The sequence below is a fragment of the Canis lupus genome, chromosome 35, assembly GCF_048164855.1.
Source record: "Canis lupus baileyi chromosome 35, mCanLup2.hap1, whole genome shotgun sequence".
Classification (NCBI taxonomy): Eukaryota; Metazoa; Chordata; class Mammalia; order Carnivora; family Canidae; genus Canis; species Canis lupus.
The window spans coordinates 28,764,914-28,771,494 of record NC_132872.1 but is presented as its reverse complement, the minus strand read 5'-3'; the positions used below and the strand labels follow the sequence as shown (position 1 = coordinate 28,771,494).

The 6,581-nt window shown below is 34.3% G+C and overlaps 1 non-coding gene across 1 annotated transcript; it reads right to left on the bottom strand.

Annotated features, from left to right (window-relative positions):
* Nucleotides 1-3,267: 3,267 nt before the first annotated feature.
* LOC140625253 (U6 spliceosomal RNA) lies at nucleotides 3,268-3,374 on the bottom strand. The gene has a single exon (XR_012024612.1). It is a non-coding gene; the product is annotated as a U6 spliceosomal RNA (small nuclear RNA).
* Nucleotides 3,375-6,581: the final 3,207 nt, after the last annotated feature.

Sequence of the window (6,581 nt, the reverse complement as noted above, 5' to 3'; positions counted from 1 at the left end):
GTGGTCATATTGTATGACCAAATGCATACTCTAAATGTTATTTTTAAATACTAAGGATGGTTTTTGAATTTCCATTATAGTAGAAAATTTTAATCTTTTGAAGACTAATTTATTTTTGGAAATAGCTATAAGTCTTTTGGTGCCAGGTCAGAATACAGTGCATGGTCACTGAAGCATACACATTATTTGATGGCCAGGATTGAGCCTTACTATAAAGTCAGAGTTCAAACTTTCTTATATGGTTTCTGTAAACTGAAAGGACATAATCGGAAAAGGATTTCTAAAGTTGTTTTTAGGGACCCCTGGGTGGCTCAGCGGTTGAGCGTCTGCCTTTGGCTCAGGGAATGACCCTGGGGTCCCAGGATCGAGTCCCACGTTGGGCTCCTGCGTGGAGCCTGCTTCTCCCTCTGCCTGTGTCTCTGCCTCTCTCTCTCTCTTTCTCTCTGTGTCTTTCATGAATACATAAATAAAATCTTTTTAAAAAGTCATTTTTAGCATTAATAACATGTAGATTTATGCTGTAATTTAATTATTTTGGCATCAGAAACAAAGCACTATTGCAGTAGTGAGCAGTGAGCTCTAAAGGGGAACTAGAAAAAGATAACAGTGATTTGAATTTTGTTTCTCCCTGAAAAAGACCCATCTTTGCACTTCCATGACATCAGCAAGAAATATTTCTTGGTGCTAATTTAGAGGGACAGCTGCAGCACATTAATACTTGGTCACAGCAAGTGAGTGGTAAACATCTTGTGGTCTTTATCAAAAAGATATAATTACTATTCAATCTTTAGCACCCTGAGGACATTTGGCACAGTAGAATCATTTGTTCATCATGCAACTTTTCTTTCTGGCATTTTCAGTGGTATTTGCTAAGGGGAAAAAATGCTCAGCACAAACAGCAAACTATAGTCTTTCAAAGACGTTCTTGCATGAGACTATTCCTAAGAGATTTGCTTCACTTAAAAGCATTCTTCTGTCCTGTGGATATTTGTGTACATGTCTGATTGAGTGGAAAAAACTGCAGGAGAAAAATGAGATCACAAATGTATGTTTTGGCTGCCATCAAGTCAATACAGTAATAGGTTGGTGAAAACATCAAAACACAATCAAAGCTGCCTTCAGTGTCTGAGTGCGGAATTCACTGGGCAGTCAGCCAGAAAAGGTCATTTTTCTTTTTTTCCCATCTCATCAGTAATCATGAAGGAAATAAATTGTGGTTTTTGCAAAAAAAGTCTAAGTGATTGCTCTATGGAAAATTTCTGAATACTCCCAAGGATGTGTGTTTATTTGACTTAGGTTAGTAAGCGGACATGTGACAAGGAGGTATCAATAACCCAGTGAATTTGTGCTTGCATATGTTTATCTACGGGGAGTGGGAATTGCCGAGGAGAAGCAACTGTGTCTTTAGGATTTGAAGTCAAAGCTTCAGAAGAGGGTGTGTTTTGCTAAGTTCCAGTGTGGTGTATCCATAACATCGACGATTTTTCATGAGGGAAATGCTTCCAAGAGAACGACCACAAACTTAATGTCTATTTCCAGAGACACTTACAGGGACTTTCGGGCCCTTATGCATTCACAATGAAATGGGCACTGTTAGACGTCTTGACGTTAAAGACTTTCAGTCCAGTTTTATTTTTGTTTTTGGGTTTTGTTTTGTTTTGTTTTGAGCTCTGCTTTTTTTTTATTGAAGTAGGTATACAATATCACATTAGTTTCAGGCATATAATATAGTGATTTAACACTTATACCCAGTAAGATCACCAGGACAAGTCCCGTTACCATTGCTCACCATGCAAAGTAATTACAGGATTAGTGACTGTAGGCCCTATGCTGTACTTTTTACTTCCCCGTGACTTATTTATTTTATGACTAAAAATTTTTACTGCTTATTTTGCCTAACTCCCATCCTCTCTCCTTTGGCAACTACTAGTAGTCTTTACTTATAAGGCTGTTTCTGTGGGGTTTTTTTATGTTTATTTTTTTAGATTCGACATATAAGTGAAAACATATGGCATTTGTCTATCTCTAACTTATTTCATTTAACATATAATTCTTTAGATCCAAACATGACACAATTCGCAAGATTTCATTCTGATGACTGAGTAATATGCCATCGTGTGTGTGTGTGTGTGTGTGTGTGTGTGAGAGAGAGAGAGAGAGAGAGAGAGAACACCAGATCTTTACCCATTCATCTATTAATGGATATTTAGGTTGTTTCCATATTGTTGCTATTGTAATTAGTGTTGCCATGAACATGCACATGCATATCTTTTCAAATTAGTATTTTCATTTTCTTTAGATGAATACACTGACGTGGAATTGCTGGATCATATGGTAGCTCTATTTTTAATCTTTTAAGGAACCGCCACACTATTTTCCACCGTGGCTGCACCAGTTGACGTTCCCCCTCACAGAGCATGAGCATTCCTTTCTCTCCACATCTTCACCTCCATTTGTTATCTCTTGCTTCTTTGATACTAGCCATTCGGACAGTGTCAGGTAGTAACTCGTTATGGTTTTGATTTGCATTTTTCTGATGACGAGTGATGACGCATCTTCTCATGCGTCTCTCAGCCATCTTTCTGTCTTTGGAAAAATGTCTGTTCAGGTCCTCTGCCCATTTTGTGATCAGATTGTTTGCTTGTTTGTTTTTTTGGTATTGAGCTGTAGGAGTTCTTTATATATTTGCATATTGACCCTTTATCAGATATATCATTTGCAAATATCTTTTCCTATTTAGTAGGCTGCTTTTTTTTGTTGATGGTTTTCTTCACAGTGCAAAAGACTTTTGGTTTGGTATAATCCTGTTATTTATTTTTGCTTTTGTCGTCCTTCCCAAGGAGCACAGAACCCATGTATATATACTGCTAAGACCAACATCCAGGAATTTACTGCCTATATTTTCTTCTAGGATTTTTATAGTCTCAGGTGTTACACTAGGTTTTTAATCTACTTTAAATTTATTTTTTTTGTGTATATAGTATAAGAAAGGTGCCCATTTTCATTCCTTTGCATGTAGCTGTTCAATTTTCCCTGCACCATTTATTAAAGAGACTATCTTTTCACCATTGTGTTTTCTTGTCTCCTCTTATGTAGATTAATTGACCATATAACCATGGATTTATTTCTGTGCTCTCTATTTTGTTCCGTTGATCTATGTGTCTGTTTCTGTGCTAGGACCATATTGTTGTGATGCTATAGCATTTTAGTATAGCTTGAAATCTGAAAGCATGATATATCTAGCTTGGTTCTTCTTTTTTTTCTTTAAAAAATATGGAACGCTTCACGGATTTGCATGTCATCCTTGTGCAGGGGCCATGCTAATCTTCTCTGTATCATTCTAATTTTAGTAAATGTGCTACTGATGCGAGCACTAGCTTGGTTCTTTACCAAGATTGCTTAGGCTACTTGAGTTTTTTGTGGTTTCATACAAATTTTAAGATTATTTGTTCTGTTTCTGTGAAAAATGCTAGTGGTTTTTCATAGGTATTACGTTGAATCTGTAGATTTTTGGGATATCTAAACATTGTGGATAACATATCTAAGCATTGTGGATATCTAAACATATCTAAGCATTGTGGATATCTAAACATTAATTCCTCTAATCCAGGAGTATGGTGTATCCTTCCATTTATTTTGTTACCTCTAAATTCTTTCATCAGTATCTTACAGTATTCAGAGTACAGGTCATACACCTCCTTGGCTAAATGTATTCCTAGGTATTTTATTCTTACTGATGCAACTGCATCTACTGCAACTGCAAATAGGATTGTTTTCTTAATTTCCCTTTCTAAAGATTCATTATTAGTGTATAGAAATGCAACAGATTTTCTATTATTTTAGTATCCTAAAAATTTACTGAATTTATTAGATCCAATAGTGTTTTTGGTAGAATGGTAAGGGTTTTGTATATAAAGTATCATGTCATCTGGAAACAGTGACAGTTTTACTTCTTACCAATTAAGTTTTTTTTTTTTTTTCCCTTGTCTCATTGCTGTGGATAGGACTGCTGGTTCTGTTTTCGAATAAAAGTAGTGGGGTGGACATTTTTGTCTTATTCTTGATCTTTGAGGAAAAACTATCAGTTTTTCACCATTGACTAGGATGTCAGCTGTGGGATGGTCATATATGGCCATTATTATGTTGAGATATGTTCCCTCTATATCTATGTTGTTGAGAGTTTCTAATAAATTGATAGTGAATTTTGTTAAAAGCTTTTTGTGTATATATTGAGATGATCATAGATTTTTAGCCTTTACTTTGTTAATGTGGTATATCATGTTAATTGATGTGCATCCTAGACTAAATCCTGCTTAATTGTGCTATATGATCTTTTTAATGTGCTTATGAATTTGTTTAATATTTCATTGAAGAATATTTTATCTGTGTTCATCAGGAATATTTGCTGTAATCTTCTTTTTTTGTAATGTCTTTGCCTGGTTCTGTTATAAAGATAATGCTGGCCTCAGGAAGTGTTGCTTCCTCCTTCATTTTTGGTAAGTTTAAGGATAGGCATTAACTCTTTTTTTTTTTTTAAGATTTTATTTATTTATTCATGAGAGACACAGAGAGAGAGGTAGAGACACAGGCAGAGGGAGAAGCAGGCTTCCTGCAAGGAGCCCAATGCGGGACTTAATCCCAGGACCCAGGGTCATAACCTGAGCCAAAAGCAGAGGCTCAACCACTGAGCCACCCAGGTGTCCCGGCATTAACCCTTCTTTAACTATTTGATACAATTCACATGTGAAGGCATCTGCTCCAGGACGTTTCTTTGTTAGATTTCTGATGACTGATTCAATTTTTATCACTAGTAATTGTCCATTTAGATTTTCTGTTTCTTGTTGATTCAATCTTGGAAGATTGTATATTCCTGGGAATTTATCTATTTCTTCCAGGTGGTTTAATTTGTTGGTGTATAATTGTACATAATGGTCTCATAATCTCTTTTGTTTCTGTGATATTAGTTGTTGCATCTCTTTCATGTCTCATTTTATTTGTTTCCTCTTATTTCTTGATTGTCTGGCTAAAGTTCTTTTTTAATCTTCTCAAAGAAATGGCTAGTTTAATTGTTCTTTTTTCTTTTTTTTAGTGTCTATTTTATTTATTTCTACTTGGATCCTTATTTTTTCCTTTTTTTCTACTAACTTTGAGTTTTGCTTATCTTTTCTAGTTCCTTTTGATATAAATTCAAACTGTTATTACAGATTTTTCTTTTTCTTAAGGTAGATATGTATTACTATCACCATCCCTCTTAGAACTATTTTGCCATGCCCTACAGATTTTGGAACATGGTGTTTCCATTGCCTTTGTTTCAAGTTTTTTTTTTTTTTTTTTTTTTTTTTTTCTTCCGTGATGTCCTTATTGACTCACTGGTTCTGTCTGTAATAGCATGTTGTTTAGCCTCCACATGTTCATGTTTTTTTCAGTATCTTTTATCTTGTAATTGATTTCTAGTTTAATATTGCTGTGATCAAAAAGATGCTTCATATGATTTCGATCTTCTTAAATTTACTGTGTCTAATGTGTCATTTTAAGACACTGTTTTCTAATGATTTTCTGTCAGAAAGATCTATTCACTGATATAGGTGAGGTGCTAAGTCCCCTACTATTATTGTATTACTGTCAATTTCTCCTTTTATGTTGCTAGTATCTGTTCTATTTTGGTGCTCTGGTGTTAGGTGTATAGATATTCAATGGTAAAGGGATAATGAGATACATAGATATTTAATGGATGTATAATAGTTATATCCTCTTGTAGGATTTATCCCTTTATCATTATGTAATACCTTTATGCCCTGTAACAGTCTTGATTTTAAGTCCATTTTGTCTCATATAAGTATGCTATCCTAGCTTTTAATTCATTCCATTTGCATGGATTAGTCATTTCCATTTCTTCACTTTCAAAAATATGTGTCTTTAGGTCTGAAATGAGTCTCCTATAGACAACGTAGAGCTGGGCCTTATTTTTTTTTAAATCCTTTTAGTCACTTAATGTCTTTTTTTGGAAAATTTAGTTCATTTAAATTTAAAGTAATTATTGATAGATATTGATATATCTGTACTTATTGTCTCTTTGTTTATTGCTTTCTGGTTGTTTTTGTAGTTCTTCTCTGTTCCTTTTTTCTCTCTCTTCTCTTGTGATTTGATGGTTTTCTCTAGTGTTTTATTAAGATTTCTTTCTCCTTATTTTTTGTGTATCTATTATAGGTTTTTGGTTTGTGGTTACCATGAGGTTCATGTATAACATCCTATGTTATGGCAGTCTATATTAAGTGGATGGAAGCTTAAGTTCAAACACATGTTGGAAGCAGTACATTTTTATTCCCTCCCCCTTCCACATTTTATGCAGTTGATGTCATATTTTATATCTTTTTATTTTGTGTATTTCTTAATTAATATACATATTGTTGATAATACTTTTGTGTTTTAACCTCTACACTACCTTTGTAAGTGATTGGTCCACTGTCTTCTATATATGTTTGCTTTCACAGTATGACCTTTTTCTTGCACAGTTTCTTACTTCTAGTTATGACCTCTTACATTTAAAGAAGTCCTTCTAACATTTCGTTTAAGGCTAATTT